Source organism: Sapajus apella, unplaced genomic scaffold (assembly GCF_009761245.1).
Source record: "Sapajus apella isolate SASKATOON/1434 unplaced genomic scaffold, GSC_monkey_1.0 scaffold184, whole genome shotgun sequence".
NCBI lineage: Eukaryota > Metazoa > Chordata > Mammalia > Primates > Cebidae > Sapajus > Sapajus apella.
In genome coordinates, this window is record NW_022437124.1 from 185,324 (window position 1) to 203,878 (window position 18,555).

Below are 18,555 nucleotides of genomic sequence, written 5' to 3' on the forward strand. Positions count from 1 at the left end.
GAGGTCAAGAGATCGAGACCATCCTGGTCAACATGGTGAAACCCCGTCTCAAAAAAAAAAAAAAAAAAAAAAAGTGTACTGAAGTATATCATACATTCAGAACAGTAATTCTTAAGTTCATATCTTGATGAATTTTCCCAATAGAATCCCACCTAACACAGAGATTTTAAAAAAAACAAGATTATAAGCCTCCAAAAGCCCCTCATGTCTCTATCCAGTAAGCTCCCAAGAGTAATACTACCCTGACTTCTAACAACACAATTCTGTTTTTCAACGTGTATTTTTGTGTTTGGCTGTTTTACCTAACATTATGTTTGCGAGTCATTCCTGTTGTATTACTGCTCTATAATATCCCATTATGTAAATATATCACAACTTCTCTATACTACACAAGGTATGTGCATTCTTACATTTTAATAAATATTATTCAGTTGCTCTCCAAAGAGTTTAGAATCTTACCATTAATATATGGAAGTAGCTCTTTTCCTACACCTTAGCCAACAGCTAATCAAACGTCTTAATCTTGGCTAATCGGATATTTTTAAAATGCTTTCAGTACAGTTTCAATTTCCTTTTCTCTTATAAGAACTGAAACTGAGGAACATTTCATACATTTAGGTATGAAAGCCACTTGACTTTCCTTTGAACTGCCTCTGAATGTGCCCACTTGGCCTTTTCTATCAGCAGGCGATCCTGCTTCGTAAAGGAAAATTAGTCCTTTGAACATGCTGCATGCTAACTACTTTTTCCCAGGTTATCACTGCAGTCCCAATTTTGTTTATACCACTTTTTGCCATGTCTAGGTTGTCTGTTTTTTGGGGTTTTGTTTAAGACGAGAAGTCTTGCTCTGTCACCCAGGCTGGAGTGCAGTGCAGTGGTGGGATCTCAGTGGCTCAAGCTTGAAATCCTAGCACTTTGGGAGGCCAAGGCGGGTAGATCACTTGAGGTCAGGAGTTCAAAACGAGCCTGGCTGACATGGTGAAACCCCCATCTCTACTAAAAAAAAAAAAAAAAAAAAAAAATTAGGTGGTGGCAGATGCCTGTAATCCCAGCTACTCGGGAGGCTGAGACGAAAGAATCGCTTGAACCCAGGACGTGGAGATTGCAGTGAGATGAGATCACACCACTGCACTCTAGCCTGGCCAAGAAGGAGATTCCATATTAAAAAAAAAAAAAAAAAGTGAGATAGCAAGCTAGTTATCTCTTTTCTCGAATGGCGAGATAGCAAGCTAGTTATCTCTCTTCTCGAATGGCTACTCAGTTCATCCAATACTATTTACTAAAGAATTCACTATTTTCATCACATATACCACTGCTGACCACACAAAACATTCCTATAAATGAGGCTACTTGAGTGCTCTCAACTGTGTACCAGTGATTGGATGCTCAAATTGGTTTGGCTTCAACAACACTTTAATATTTGACAGCACTAATACCCCCTTAATGAACAGCGTTTCATAATTTTTGTGAAAATTTTTATTTTTGTTCTTTCATATAAACTTTAGACTCAAGTTTGAAAAGCCTATTGAATTATGAATTGGGATTACTTTAAGTTCACAAAGTGTGTGTGTGTGTATTTTCCCCCAAGAGATGGCATCTCACTATACTGCCCAGGCTGGTCTATAACTCCTGGTCTCAAGTAATCCTCCCACCTCAGCCTCTCAAAGTGCTGGGTTATAGGCTTGAGCCACTGTGCTTGGCATCTGTCACTAAATTTAAGACATTTTCAGTGTAAGATGCACAGTTATTTTATGTCACTTGAAAGAGCTTCTTTATACGTAAACACTTCTGTTTTCAAATCACATCTGACTTGTGCTTATAACGAAAGGAAAGTTATGTAAAATAAATTGGTTAAGATGCTCCAAACCTAACTTCATAATTACCACATGGCCAAAAGTACCAGGAAGATGTCATCAGTTTTAAGGCATATCTTCACCTTAGAAATCACAAAAGAAAAAGTGTCTTTCTAACAATGTAAAGTACTGCAACTTAGAGGGGATACTGACATCTTATCAATGTGAGAGCTGTCCTATTCAAGATCAAAATATGTTTTAGCATTTATTCTTTTATGAGCATCAGTCAAGTTTTATGTTTCTAAGAAGTATCTTTCATTTTCTTTTGTTCATCTTACTTTTTTCTCTGCAGAGATACAACACAGTCTCACTGTGTTGCGCAAACTGGTCTCAAACTCCTGGGCTCAAGTGATCCTCCCACCTTGGCCTATCTCACAAAGTGCTGGGATTACAGGCATGAGCCACTGTGCCTGGCCAGTTTACTTCTAAGTAGAATTTTTTTCCTTCAAAAATTGTTTGGAAAATGTGCAAAACTTTTATACAAAAAATTATATAACAATTTTGAGAAAAAAAATTAAAGACCAAAACACATGAAGAAAAAAGGTTTATGAATCAGAAGATTCAATGGTACAAACATTTCAAATTCCGATTATCAAAGGTGTAACAACAACAACAAAAAAAATTCAATTATTCCAAACTGATTCAACACAATTCCAATCAATTCCTAACAGGTATTCTTGTGGAACATCACAGCTGATTCTAAAAATATGGAAATGCACAGGGCCCAGGGCCACACAAACTAAGATTTATTATTATCCACTGAATATATATCAAGACATAAAACTAGACGAGTGACTGTCAAACTTTTTGGTTTGACATTACTGCAAACTATTGAGATTCTAAAATGCTTTAGTTAATTAACATGGGTTATAGCTATTATATTTATCACATTAGAAATTAAAACAGGAAATTATTTATTAAGATGGAGTCTCCCTCTGTCACCCAGGCTAAAGAGTAGTGGCATGATCTTGGCTCACTGCAACCTCCGCTTCCCAGGTTCAAGCAATTCTCCTGCCTCAGCCTCCTGAGTAGCTGGGATCACAAGCATGTGCCACCACATTCCACTAATTTTGTATTTTTAGTAGAGACAGGGTTTCGCCATGTTGCCCAGGCTGGTCTCCTACTTGTAACCTCAGGTGATGTGCCTGCCTTAACTTCCCAAAGTGCTGGGATTAAAGGAATGAGCCACCATGCCCAGCCAAAACAGGAAATTTTAAATGACAATTCATTCATTTAAAAATAACAAGAAATCTATTATATGCTATCATCAATAAAACTTTAATGAAAAATAACTATTTTCTAAAACAAGAAAAAAAATGAGTGAGAAGAGTGGCACTGTGACGTTTTTGGAAATCTCCTTTATTTGGGAGACAGCTTGGTTCTCTTATCTCCTGCATTCAATCTGGTGCAACACTGCATTTCATGTGGCCTCTGGACAACCCTATTGTACATTTGTGAGAAAATGAGTCTGAGAGAAAAAATCATCATGTGTTACGCCAACAGCCTGCTCTGAAAGGGTCTCAGGAAACCACAAATAGAAGAGGCAGGCAAATCCTTGTATACACGATCACCTGATTTGTGTCCAAGGAATTTTCAATAAATGGAACTAAGCATAATCAACATCAACATCATCATCATCATCATCATCATCATGTGTCATCTAGGAAAACAAACTAACCCCATCTCACACCACACACACAAAAATTCCAGAGACTGTTGATTTAAATGTGAAAAGCAAACAATAACAAAAAACTAATGTACATTATCTGCACACAGGGATACAAAAACTCCTATTTACAAAGGAAAAGTCAGAAATGTTCAACTACATTAAAATTAAAATTTTCTTTAATCAGAGAAATACAAATCAAAACTACAATGAGATATCATCTCACTTCAGCGTAAATGGCTTTTATCAAAAAGACAGGCAATGCAGATGATGGCAAGGATGTGGGGAAAAAGGAACCCTTGTACAGTGTTGTTGGAAATGTAAATCATTACAATCGCTATGCGGAGGTTCCTCAAAAAAACTAAAAACTGCTGTGTGATCCAGCAATCCCACTGCTGGGTATACACCCAAAAGAAAGGAAATGAGTACACTGAAGGGATTTCTGTACTCCCATGCTGACCGCAGCACTATTCACAATAGCCAACACATGGAATTAACTTAAGGATCCATCAATAGAAGAAAGGATAACGAAAATGTGGTACTTATACACAATGCAGTACTATTCGGCCATCAAAATGAATGCCATCCTGCCATTTGCAATAACATAGATAAAACTGGAGGACATCATGTTAAGTAAAATAACCAGGCACAGAAAGACGAACATTGCATGTTCTCACCCATATTTGGGAGCTAAAGGAAAAAAATTGAACCCATGTAGATAGTAGAGGACAGAAAGGGAAGTGGGAAATAAAGAGGGATAGAATGGGTACAAAACTACAGTTAAAAAGAACGAATAAGTCTAGTGTTCAGTAGCACAATAGGGCAACACAGTTAACAGTAATTATTTTTACATTTCAAAATAACTAATAGATTAGAATTGGAATATTCCTAACATCAAGAAATGATAAATACTTCAGGTGATGGGGTACCCTACCGTAATCTGATAATTATGCATTGTATGCTTACATCAAAATACCACATCTACCCCATAAATATGTATGGTTATTATGTATCCATAATAATTAAAGATTAAAATTAAAAATATTTCTGTTAGTGAAGAGATAATAAAAAGGCTAGCCACTAGCTAGTAAAAGATAGCTGCAACATAGATTGGGGCAGGGAGAGAGGGGATCAATATATTTATCCCTTATACAAACCAATAAAACAATAAACACCTACCAGAAAATTAGGGAAAAGACTTCAAAGAGCTCCTCAAACAGAAGACATCCGAATGGCCAAGAAAAAAGAAAAAAAAGAAAAGAAAAGAAAAAAACCCATATTAAAAAGCTGTTCAACCTCATTAGTAATCAGAGAAATGCAAATTAAAACCAGAGTGGAGTGTTAATTGGTACAACCACTTTGGGAAACTGTTCTGTTGTTTCTACTAAACACCTACCCCATGACCCAGAAATCCACTCCTAGATATATATCCAATAGAAATAAGTACATATAAGAATGTTCATAGCAGCTTAATTCATAATATCCAAAACCTAGAAACAATCAATAGGAAAATGAATAAACAAAGTGTAATATAATCACACAACAGAACTCAGCAAGAAAAAAAGAGTAATCAGCAAGATGGATAAATTGCAAAAAACCATGCTGGGCAAAAGAAGCCAGACATAGTAGAGGCCATACAATCTTAGCTCATTTATGTGAGGTTCAAAAACAACCAAAACGCATGTATAGAGGCCGAAGTCAAAACTGTGTGGATAGAATAGCAGCTTCTGTCTGGAAAAGAGCATGAGAGAACTTCTGGCACGATGGAAACATTCTATATGTGGGTAGTGGTTACATAGATACATTTCTATGTAAAATATCCTTTCAGACTATACATTTTCATATTTTATTGAATATGACATATACCTTACACAGAAAAAACCATTATGTACCAACCAGAATGGTTAATAAAATTTAACAGATTGACAATTCCAAGCCTTGGCAAAGAGGTGGATAAGCAAGAATTCTCACACATTGCTGGTAGGAATCTAAACTAGTGCAACCACTTTGGAAAACAGTCTGGCATTACTAACTAAAAGTGAAGATATACAAAAAAGTTTATAGCAGCAGTATTCATAACTGCTGTAAACCGGAGACAAATATCCAACAGAAAGAGAGTGATGGCTGGGCATGGTGGCTCATGTCTGTAATCCCTACACTTTGGGAGGCCAAGGCAGGTGCATCACCTGAGGTCAGGAGTTTGAGATCAGCCTGGCCAACATGGTGAAACCCCATCTCTATTAAAAATACAATAATTTGTGGGGCCTGGTAGTGCACACCTGTAGTCCCAGCTATTCAGGAGGCTGAGGCAGGAGAATTGCTTGAACCCGGAAGGCTGAGGTTGCAGTGGGCCAAGATAGCACCATTGCACTCCAGCCTGCGTGAAAAGATTGAAACCCAGTCTCCAAAAAAAAAGAGAGTGAATACATCTGAATACATCAATTGTGTTGATTTCTGATATAGTATTATTCAACAATGACAAATGAACAAACTACAGTGCCATAAAGCACAGGTGAATCTCACAAAATGACACTGAGTGAAACCAGCCAAGTAAAGAAAACAAACTAAATGGTTCCACTTATATAAAGTTCAAAGGGCAGGGAAAACTAAACTACCAAATTTCGGTGCGATCTTAGAAAAGTAAGAAAATGATTCTCATTGAAGTCAGGAGAGAGGAAACATTTTTGAGAAGGAGAAAGGATACAGTTGATTAGAGGAAAGTTAAGGGACGGCTTTCAGGAGCGCTGGCATTGGTCTATTTAATGACCTGAATATACGTTACAGGGTTACACTTTGTTGATTACAACAAAACATGCACCGCTCAATGATTTTTTTTGTGTGTGTATGGTTTTTTCTTGAGATGGAGTCTCACTGTGTTGCCCAGGCTGGAGTGCAGTGGCACGATCTCAGTTCACCACAACCTCTGCCTCCTGGGTTCAAGTGATTCTCCTGCCTCAGCCTCCCAAGTAGCTGGGATTATAGGGACCCGCCACCAGACCCAGGTAATTTTTTGTGCTTTTTAAGTAGAGGGAGTTTCACCCTTTTGGCCAGGTTAGACTTGAACTCCTGACCTCAGGCAATCCACCCACCTCGGCCTCCCAAAGTGCTGGGATTACAGAGGTAAGCCACCGTTGCCCAGCCGGTGATGCCTTTCGTTAAGATAGTAAACAGCATTTTTGTAGGAAGAATATCAAACAAATCTTGGACATGCTGAATATAGAATACTTTTTAGATATCCAAGTAGATCTGTCCAGTAGGCAATCAGGTATTAGTAGATCGAGCTCTCAACAGCAGAAGTTGGGGTAGAGATGAAAATATTGGATTTGCCCATGACTGAGGCCATGGACATGGCTGTGACTGCTTAGGCAAAGAAGAATGACAGAAGGGCCTAGGGCTGATGGGTGAACATCAACATCCAACGGCCAAATACAGGAGAATAAGCCAGGAAAAAAAGAAAGAGAGAGAGAGAGGAGGAAAATGAAGAACATGTCATGAACCATTAAGCAAGAGGAAAGAACGTCTCAAGAGTAAGAAGTCACTCTCTGCAGGCTGATGTGTAGCTGAGGAGCGGTGCGGTGGGGGGACATGGATTGTGTGCAATTCTCAGCAAGTCAGTTGTTACTCCACCTCTTTCTGGCTCATTTGACACAGGCAATAACCCAACAGAAAACCAGTGCTTCTGAGAATGGCTGCAAGTTTTTACATGCTGTCTTCTGAGGTGAGAGATCAAGCCTGAGCTGCTGTTTCTCCTGATTCTCAGGAAGGAAGAAGGCAGATGTGAGAACACTAGGTCTGTGTGTCACTGGGCAGCGTCACTGTTAAAAGGTCAGCGTACAGATGTGAGCTCACTCTTCTCCTTCTTCCATGTGACTGAAGTGGTTGAGAAGGTCGTCACTCCCTCCTGTACCCCGCACTGTCAGGGATAGCCAGGGCCAAACCTACTGCATGGGCAGAAGAGGCCAGGGCAAGTGTCCAAGGCCAGATCAGCAGTCAGTCAGGGGAAATGCGCTCGCTCTGGTTACATTACCTGGGGCAACTGACAGAAAGGAGTGAAATGTGGGGGAAAGATCGCAGTGTGTTTGAGTCCTGGGGAGATGAAAAGGGTTCATCTCATGGCCTGCTTTAGTTTGAAACAATTTAAGCTTAACTAGATTCCGGAAAAAAACCCAGCATTTCCACATAAGCCAGCTGGTCTCATTCCAGTCTTCTTTCTACCCTGGAGTTTGCTGCCCAAGTCCTAGTTAAGAATAAAATACACAGTCCTTTTGTTTTCCATTTGTCAGTGCAAATTTTTAATACAAATCTTTCTCCCATGGACCCTATAGACTTGAAAACAGCGGCTACAAATTGGAGACACTTCTGACATTCCACGGATCCCTGACCAAAATAATATAAAATTACCATAATTTCTCAATTTCTAATACCACACACATAAATTGCATCACACACACACACAAGCCCACACACACGCCCACACACAGAGGCAGGCATACCTACCTCTCAGAAAATTGCACAAGAATAGTAATTAATGTGTTCCTTAATGGCTAGTGAATAGTGTTAACTAAAACAAAAAGAAGTATTATTTTAAAACCCACTATTGCCCCCACCAAATAATTAAATCATGAAGTCTAAACTGACAGAACAGCAAATTAATACAGTCCTTTGGGAGGGAAATCTGGTGATACATATTAGAAACCAATCCTGTTATTTGTTGCTCTTTTTACAAAGAAGCTCAAAAAGTAATTACAAAACACTGTTTCATAAATCATAGTATATTCTTACAATGAATACTATGTAAACACTTTTCAAATGAGATGCTTGTGTGAGAACTAGCTTTGAAAAAGTCACAAGGTTATTTACAAGTTATTATATTGAATGATAGTATTTGTGGAACACCTATGTACTAGGGCTGTGCTGACTGACTCTACACCTGCTGTTTAATTTTATAATAGCCTTACAAGGGAGGTGGCACACTAACCTCATTTGACAAATAAAATGAAAGCAGAGGCTTAAGTTTATTATCTACTATCACCGAGGGAGGACATAGCAGAATCAGGATTTAAAACCATGAAACCTTGATTTCAGAACTTATACTTCCACTCACTGTGACAGTGTGTCATAAAGTATACATACTTTTGAATAAATCATTATTTACTATGCATCAATGTTATATATTTTTTAATATACAGCAATGTCCATAAAACATCAACATTATTTATGTAATACACATCAATGTACGAGTTCACAGCTCTTATCACTAAGGATTTTTGGATTTCTTTAGTAAATTTTAAGAAAACTGTTATGAATTAACAGTACAGATGATACAAATATATGGCACAAGTAACAAGGAAGCACATCAATGACTGATAGTTTGGAAAACAAAATTCTCACCTTCTCAAAAAGCACTTTCTTCTTCATATGCTGCAATATTCTATGAAATTTTCACAACAATTATGTATTACCTCAAAGAGTTTTTCAAATAAAACAAGAGTAAAGGCACTATCTTAATGTGTACTCTCAGAAACTACAAACACTCTTCTTATCTAACATAAGAGTTAAGTACAGTTATCAGACCTGCCTGGTGGCTCCCGCCTGCAATCCTAGCACTTTGGGAGGCTGAGGTGGGTGGATCACCTGAGGTCAGGAGCTCAAGAACAGCCTGGCCATCATGGTGAAACCCCATCTTAAAAAGATATAAAAAAAAAAGTTAAGTACAATTATCAACTTGATTAAATAGTCCTTAATCATTAAATTAATGCCAGTAAGAAAAAGAGATCTTACTATACTGCCAATTGTTACAAGAGCCTGAGTATACATACACCATTTATCATGATAAAGTCTCTTCAGACCCAGAATTAAAGGTGAAAAGAGTAATGAAAACAGGAAGAGATGATATGAGGCTTTTCCCTCAACTACTTTACTCTATCTTTCTAATACATGTGTTTCGAATAAAACAGTGCTACAGTGAGCATCTACGTTAAAACCATTAACAGAGAGGCAACTCCAGAATAAACAGAAACAGTATCCTCCTTTATGGAAAGACCTGCTAGTGAGAATTGAGTATTTTCCATATTCATCTATAAATTCAGCCAATTGTAATCATAATCTCAATGGGATTTGTCTTAAAATTCATCAAAATAATTCTAAAATTCACCAGAAACAGTAAATTCATGAGAATAGCTAAGAAAAAATTGAAAATGAGCATATTTGCCCTATCAGATATCAAACGTCTATAAAAAGCCACAGGGGAGGCAAAGTAATGGAATAAACACAAACAGACCTGTCACTGGAACAGAACTGAAAATCCAGAAAGAGGCCTCATGGATGCAGGAAGACTTTGTGGCATTTGAAATATGAACAGGTCAGTGAACTGAGAGACGTAAAATCCTATCCATTTGGGGAAAATGTTAGATTCCTACCCTCATGATAAATGCAAAAGGAAATTCCATACAAACTAAATGAGCTCAGTGTGGAAAAAAATTTTTTCACATAAAATAAGTGAAAAACTTTTTAAAATAATCTTGGGATGGTAGAGATTTTGCTAAACAATAAAAAAAAAAAACAAAAAACCAAACCTATAATGAAGTAAAAGATTTTCAAGTTGAATAATGAATTTTTTTAAGCGAAAGATCTGACCACGTAAGTTAAAACTTCTATATAAAGAAGTGTTACCCCTGTACAAATGGAAAAAAATTAAGTTCAATGTTTAAGTTTAATGTTTCTAGACCAATATGGCTTTTAATCTCTGTACAATGCCAAGTCAACACAGTACACTGGGATACTTTTTCCAAAGTTGACAGCACAGCTACAGTTTCCAAAAATTCAAATCGTGTGTGTGTGTGTGTGTGTGTGTGTGTGTAGACCAATAATAGCAGTATGTTATGCATCAATAGGAGCAACAGTTTTTCCAGGTTCTGCAGTCATCTGAACAAAATTATAGAGACATCCAGCACACTCCATTTTAAAAAAAGGGGAGAAAAAGGTAAAAAACAAAACCCCCCAAAATTGCAAAGTTCTGTTACTGTTGTAACTGGTCCCTGGCACCATTTTTAAAAATTAGCTTCTGAATCATCATCTGGAAAGAAAACATTCTAGAGTAACATCATTTAAAACAGGTCTGATAAAGCACGGTCACTACTACATATCATAAAGCAGGTAACAAGATATTTTACATTCACAGAGGTATGATACAGTACTGTCCTATATCTATAATACAATTAAAAAGGCATTATTTGAGACTTGATTCTACTTTTCCAGCAGAGGGCCCAAAGGATGGCATGACACAGCTCTGTAAAGAAATGAACCTTCTTAGGATTTCCTTTACTTAGTGGCACAGTTCTAGGTACTCACTGTTCTTCATGAACACCAGCTAAAAACGTTTTTAAAAAAAGGAAAAAAAAAAAGAAAAAAATCCCAAACTATGGGATTCATTCAAAGATGACTGAGTGGGGGCAAGGAAGACTCAACCTAACTAGTATTTTACCAAATGTGTCATGTTTGAATGGTGAGAGCTCCATGGAAGAAAGGAGATGTTAAGTAGCGCTTCAAAGCTTCGGACTACAACCAAAACACAGTATCATTTCAAACAAAAGCATCGCCAAACACTGCTCACTTTTATATGGTTCAGGGATGCTGACATCAGTAATCATCTGCTCACTCATCCAGGAAGAAGGGAAGATCAGTTGCTACTGTACTTTGATTGTTTTCAACTCAATGACCATGTTATAAAAATAGCAAGCTGCCATAATAAAAATAAAGGCTCCTCTATCCAGTACCAGTTATCTTCAGTTCTTTACCTCCAAGCCTACAAACGCCGTAACCATATCCAAAGAATAGAAGGGAACAAAAAAACTGCACCTCATGTAATTAGCTGGGACCACCTCACTGTTCAGGCTGAGTTATTCCTCTGCTGTGTTATTTTCCTTATATTTCTGGTGTTTCATCTAATCAAAAAGATTTTTAGGTCCAATTATATGCACTCAAAACAATGGGTGCATATATTTATATATAAATTCTGACTGAAGGTGCATGGCCATCAACCGAGAGCATGTTATATAGCAGGTGCAAGACTGCAAAGCCTCGTTTTTACTGGTACAGTAAAAATACTTATTTTAAAAAGTACTTTTTTAAAATATGAAAACCATTAAACCTCGCTGATGCTTGGGGAAAATGCAAATCAAAACAAGGACATGACGGTTTTCACATATCATATTGGGAAATACCGAAAAAGTGAGAATGTCCAGTATTGGCAAGGGTACAGGGCACCCAATATTCTCTTATATTACTGGTGTAATTTTTAACAACATGGGAAAATAGTTGTGATACGTGTTTTTTTTTTTGTTTTAGACAGAGTCTCACTGTGTCATCCATGCTGGAGTACAATGGCACAATCTTGGCTCACTGCAATCTCTGCCTCCCTGGTTCAAGCAATTCTCCTGCCTCAGCCTCCCAAGGAGCTGGGATTAATTTTGGTATTTTTAGTAGAGACAGGGTTTCACTATGTTGGCCAGGGTGGCCTCAAACTCCTGAACTCAGATGATCCACCCACCTCAGCCAGCCAAAGTGCTGGGATTACGGCCACCACGCCCAGCCCGATATGTTAAGTGAGGAAAAGACATACTAAACATAAAGTAAGATCTCAACCATGTTCTAAAATCATAGTAACAATGTTTTACGAGTACCTTTATGCCAGGGACCACTAATGCACTTCATATTAAAATAATCCTATGAATTAACACTATTATTACCCTCATTTTATGTAGGAAAAAACTGAGACAAGACATCAAGTGATGAGCCACCACTTCAACTCAGGTTGACTCTAGTGTTGTATTGGACGGAGCGTAGAAAGTTAGCACCAAGACAAAAGTATGCCAGATTGCAGGGTCATTTATTATGCCGGCGACCACAGAGGACTCACGTCTCTCCAACCTGTGGCGTCAAAACGAGGGTGCCAAGACTTTTTATACCCGAAAAACCACCTTGGAAGTGGGGGTGAAGAGCGGGGATGGGGATGAAAAGGTTTCGGACATTCCAAGGGCTAGGGGATTCTGTGATTCACCTCCTGGGCGGAGAAAAGGGCGGGGGTCTCCGGACATTCCAAGGTCTAGGGGACTTTTGTCATTCTGTTTGTTACCTCAGTGGTTTACAGAAGTCAAGATATACATTTGTTTACACATGGTCTGGGTGGTGATAGAAGTCACAGATTTTAGCAGTTACTGATAAGAAAAGGTAAGCAGCTTTACATAGTTTTGCAGAACAAACTAGCAGTTCTATTTACAGCGGCCAAGAACAGTAGTTATTGCGAGGAGAATGGGGCAGCCATTGCAACTTATTTAAAAACAGTTTTGCATTTTATAAAAATAGTGTGGCTCAGGTTCTGGCTCCAGGCCAGCACAATATCACACTAGAGTCTCAGATCTTAACCAGTAGCACAATGTACAGAAATTCATTAAAATCTTTATATATAGTGGAGGTTGAGTGTACTGTCTACTTTAATTCCCTATTTTGTCATAGATTTTCTACTACTTTACTTCTCAAATACAATGATTTTTAAAAGGATCAATAATCACAAGACAGCAAGTGTCCCTGGAATTCCCCTAGAGATGCTAACTACAAAATAAAACTTATAAATCATAATCCAATAGCTTTAAATATTTTAGTACAAGAACATTTTTCTAAATGAATTTTATGTGGATATACTAGAAACAGATTAAAGCAGTATTTTATTCTATCAGTTTATTTTAAAGCTCAAATGTGGCTGAGTACGGTGGCTCATGCCTTTAATCACTGCACTTTGGGAGGCTGAGGTGGGCAGATCATTTGAGGTTAGGAATGTAAGACCAGCCTGAACAACATGGTGAAACCATGTCTCTACTAAAAACGCACGCATGCGCACACACACTTAGTTGGGCATGGTGGCACATGCCTGTAGTCCCACCTACTCAGGAGGCTGAGGCAGGAGAATAGCTTGAAGCTGAGCGGAGGTTGCAGTGAGCCAAGATTTCACCACTGCATTCCAGCCTGGGCGACAGAGTGAGACTCCATCTCAAGAAAAAAAATTAAATAAATAAACCTTGATCTCTTGACCTCGTGATCCACCCGCCCCAGCCTCCCAAAGTGCTGGGATTACAGGCCTGAACCACCACGCCCCACCCAAGGTGCTAGTATTACAGGCATCAGCCACCGGACCCGGCCTGCACTCAAACTTTCTTTTCCTAAGAGCCAAATCTTTGACTAGTACTGCTACATGGTAATCACTACTCAAAATAAACGAACTTGAGGTGTCTAATAATCAGCTTTCATTGAAAGTCTCTTTCAGCTTGGCCAACATGGTGAAACCCGTCTCTACCGAAAATGCAAAAATTAGCCCGGCATGGTTGGGTGTGCACCTGTAGTCTCAGCCACTTGGGAGGCTGAGACATGAAAATTGCTTTGAACCTGGGATGCAGAGATTTCAGTGAGCTGAGATCGCATCACTGCACTCCAGCCTGGGCAACAGCAAAACTCCATCTCAAAATGAAATAAAAAGTAAAAAAGCAAAAAACAAACAAAAGCAATGCATTTAAAATATTTGAGAGAAAAAAAGCAAAAGGAAAAAAATGTAAACTGTCTATAATGCTCAAAGGACAACAATCCTTGGAATAGAGTTTCTCATTTTGTGTATAGACTTGAAACTTTTTAAATGCCATTTTATTTTTTAGGCTGGGTGCAGTGGCTTATGCCTGTAATCCCAGCAGTTAGGGAGGCCAAGGTGGGTGGATCAAGAGATTGAGACCATTCTGGCCAACATGGTAAAATCCCTTCTCTATTAAAAATGCAAATGTTAGGTGGGTGTGGTGGCACATACCTGTAGTCCCAGCTACTACTAGGGAGGCTGAAGCAGGAGGATAGCTTGAACCCGAGAGGTGGAGGTTGCTGTGAGCTGAGATACCACCGCTGCACCCCAGCCTGGGCAACAGAGCAAGACTGTCTGGGGTGGGGGGGGGGGGGGGCGGGGAGGGAACCATTTTATTTTTTAATTAAAATTGTATTTTTTCTTTTCCTCCTCAGAAAGGATAAAAATGTTATTGATTAGTAAGACTGCAGTTTTATGTTGATAGTTTGAAATTTTAGGGTGGTGCTTGTTTGCTCCTGTAACTAAGCAGTCAGTACTATCAGAACTAATTGCATTATGCAATAACGTCACTGCCTTATGCATATATCAGCATGTTTTCCTTATATATTTATTCATTCAACTAACTTCAGGTGGAAGGTACTTATGAGTTTAAAAGTCCTTTCCCAAAGTGGAAATAACATACAAATTTTGCTTAAAAGACACTCAGTGTTTCTCAAAGGATATCTGAGAGTCTAATCAGCCTATTAACTTGGTTCAGAATAAACACCAACAACAAATGTGAGCTTTCTGTCACATCTATGTGTTTTCCCCTGTAAACTAATACCTACATTTTAAATACATTTTCAAAATGTTTCATTTGGCCATGTGACAATTATTTCCCCTGTAAAAAGCTACAGGATTTTGGTTTAAGAGCAAATGAGATAAAGTATCTGATCCAAGGCCGGGCGCGGTGGCTCACGCCTGTAATCCCAGCACTTTGGGAGGCCGAGGCGGGTGGATCACGAGGTCAAGAGATCGAGACCATCCTGGTCAACACGGTGAAACCCCGTCTCTACTAAAAATACAAAAAATTAGCTGGGCATGGTGGTGCGTGCCTGTAATCCCAGCTACTCAGGAGGCTGAGGCAGGAGAATTGCCTGAACCCAGGAGGCGGAGGTTGCGGTGAGCCGAGATTGTGCCATTGCACTCCAGCCTGGGTAACAAGAGCGAAACTGCGTCTCAAAAAAAAAAAAAAAAAAAAGTATCTGATCCAGGAAAAGGCTAAGTGGAAAGACCAGCACCCTGAAGTTTGTAATTAATAACAATGGAAACTCCATTGCTACCTTGTTCATGTAATCAACAATGTGTGAGTCGAAATAAAGTAGTGAGCTATACGTTTCTGTCTACATACCAATATACCAATCGACAGGAAAGGAAGAAATTGCTCAAATGTGACTACTGTAAACAAACATGTTAACACACATCTAAATACTAGAGATAGTCTCTATTAATATCGTAACCTATCAATTCTGAAACCATTCCTTCAACTTCTGTTGTTTTTAATTCCCCCTAAAAAAACAAACAAATCAAAAGAGCAGCTACCTTTAAAATGTAAATTTCTCCCTTTTACAAAGTAACCTGCCTAGGAAAATTTAATGCGTTAAAATAAAATGTAACAGACAAACCAATTACAACATTAAAAAAACTAAAATGATCAGTAACCAATCGCTCAAGTTTAGCAAAGCATCTGTTTTTAATCTGTTGTGGGTAGTCTATTAAACTAATAAGCAACAACGTTTTCGTCTGTTGTGGGTATCCTATTACACTAATAAGCAACAACGTTTTAATCTGCTGTGGGTATCCTATTATACTAATAAGCAACGACGTTTTAATCTGTTGTGGGCATCCTATTACGCTAATAAGCAACAACGTTTAAAATTCATCCCAATGCCTAACACACCACCATACACATAACATACTTGTCCTTTACACCAATGAAGCTTAAACTCAGACCACTACCCCCTCCTGGCACACTGAAATATACAGGGGAAATCAAGAAATCAGGTATGTTAATTGCCGGCATCTTCCTCCAGAGTAGGGTCAAATTCGTGTTTGCCCGAAAATGTCACCGTCCCAGGAAGTCTGCAAATTCTCACTAGCGCTGGAGTACAAAGAGGCCTGACCACGGAAACACCTGTCCTAGCACCAGGAAGACACGGGGAAACGCAGCAAGCCCCCTGAGTCCGCGCTAGCCCCAAAGCCTCTGCTGCAGCGATGGGGGGACAAGAAGTGGCCGCTGGCCTCGCGGGTGCGGCGGACAGGGTCCCATGCCCCCGGCTCGCCTCCCGAGAACCAGGAAAACTGTCAGGCCGGCACGGACCCACCCTCCTCAGACCATCGCGCTCCAGCCCAGCGCGACCCCCGCCCGACAGACCGCACCCCGACCGCCCGGGCCTGCAGTTGCTTTGCCACCTCATCCCTCCCTGGCGGCCTCGAGACCCCTTAACCTTCGCCGCGCGGCCTGGGCTCAGGCCAACCCAGGGGCAGGAGCGCCCAGCCGCCGCCCCCCGCCCGGCCCGACCCCAACCGAGTGCGTTCCCCAGCCCCTCGGTCCCCGCGCCCCCAGGTCCGAGCTCCCGCCTCGCGCTCCCCACCCCCAGCCCCCGCCCTCGCCCCGCGCGGCCTCTCCCGCCCACTTCCCAGTGCCGGCTACCTGGAGGTAATGGCTGCGGAGCACTTCACCCAGGGGCCAGGTTGCAGAGGGCCCGGTGCTCGGGGTCCCGCTCCTTCTCCCGCTCTATGTGGTTGGCGTAGATAGAGAACAGGCTCCGGAAGGCGCACACAGCTACCAGGCCACCCGCTCCCACTGCAACACCGACGCTATCGGCAGGAAGAGCGCCGCCATCATCCTCCGTCTCCCGCCGCCTCAGCAGGCGGTCCCGGCCAGACCCAGCGGCTGCTGCCATCGCCCCTGCCGCCTCCGCCGCGCCACATTGGCTCGGTCGTTCGCTCCGGGCCGCCCCCGCAAGCGCGCGGCCCAAACGCCGGGAAAGCATGGAGGCGGGAGGGAGCGAGGAAGGCGCACGCGGGATCGGAAGGAGCGGGCGGAGCGCGCAACCACCCGGGAGGCGGGATTGGCCGGCGGAGACGAAGCCGGCGCGTCGTGGCGCGCGTGAAGGGCGGGGCCCGGGTGGCGGCGGGGCCGGGGTGAGGGGCGGGACCGGAGTGAGGGAGGGACTTAGGGGAGCCGTTGCCAGGGACACCTTGCAACGATCCCACAGTGGGTGACGGGGAGAGCCCTCCGCCGGCCCCTCCCTCTGGGGATGGCAATTGGTTGCCATCCTTTTTCCCTTTTTCGCCGTTATCACTTGATATTTCTTACCCAATCCAAATCACCCCTGGCCAACGCTTGAGGCTCCTGAGCTGAGCCACCCTCCTATGACCTGATCTTCCCACCACCAGCTTCGGGAACTTTGTGTTCAACCTGTGCAAATCTTTTTTTGTTTAATGTGCAAAACTTAAACAAAAATAGTTTTTTTTAAATTAAAAAATAGTTTTTTAAAAATTAAAATAGTTTTTTTAATTAAAAAACTATTTTAAAAAAATGATTCATGGGCTAGGCGCGGTGGCTCACGCCTGCAATCCCAACACATAGGGAGGCCGAGGCAGGTGGATCACTTGAGGTCAGGAGTTTGAGACTAGCCTGGCTTACATGGCGAAACCCCCGTCTCTACTAAAAATAAAAGTAAAACATTAGCCAGGCATGGTGGTTCACGTCTGTAATCCCAGCTACTTGGGAGGCTGAAGCACGAGAATCACTTGAACCCGAGAGGCAAAGGTTGCAGCGAGCGGAGATCGCACCACTGCATTCCATCCTGGGCAATGGAGTGAGAGTCTCAAAAAAAAAAAAAAGTACGAATGCCTTGCTCTCTTGCTCTCTGTAAGCTGAATTTGAGGTGGCTTACCATAATTCATACCATATAGAAAAATATAGATCAGCTAATAAAATCAGTACAAAGAAAAGGAAAAGTCAGGTCCAGGCGTGGTTGCTCATGCCTGTAATCGCAGCACTTTGGGAGGCAGAGACAGGTGGATCACCTGAGGTCGGGAGTTCAAGACCAATCTGACCCACATGGAGAAACCCTGTCTCTATTAAAAATACAAAAGTAGTCAGGCATGGTCACGCACAGCTATGATCCCAGCTGCTACTCTGGAGGCTGAGGCAGGAGAATCCCTTGAACCTGCGCGGCGGAGTTTGAGGTGAGCGGAGATCAGGCCACTGCACTCCAGCCTGGGCAACAAGAGCGAAACTCCATCTTGTTTCAAAATAAAAAAGAGAAAAAAAGTCAGAATAAAATGAAAGGCCAGGAATAAGAACACAGATGAGCAGGTCATAGGGCCTTACACAGTTATTAAAATTGGGTCATACATTAGGCTCTGAG

At 41.0% G+C, this 18,555-nt stretch overlaps 1 long non-coding RNA gene across 1 annotated transcript; it reads right to left on the reverse strand.

Moving 5' to 3' along the window:
- Positions 1-6,541: 6,541 nt before the first annotated feature.
- On the reverse strand, positions 6,542-11,922 carry LOC116543210. The gene is made up of 2 exons (XR_004265510.1): positions 8,730-11,922; positions 6,542-8,544 (listed from the first exon to the last, which is right to left on the reverse strand). It is a non-coding gene; the product is annotated as an uncharacterized LOC116543210 (long non-coding RNA).
- Between the last annotated feature and the right edge of the window lie 6,633 nt (positions 11,923-18,555).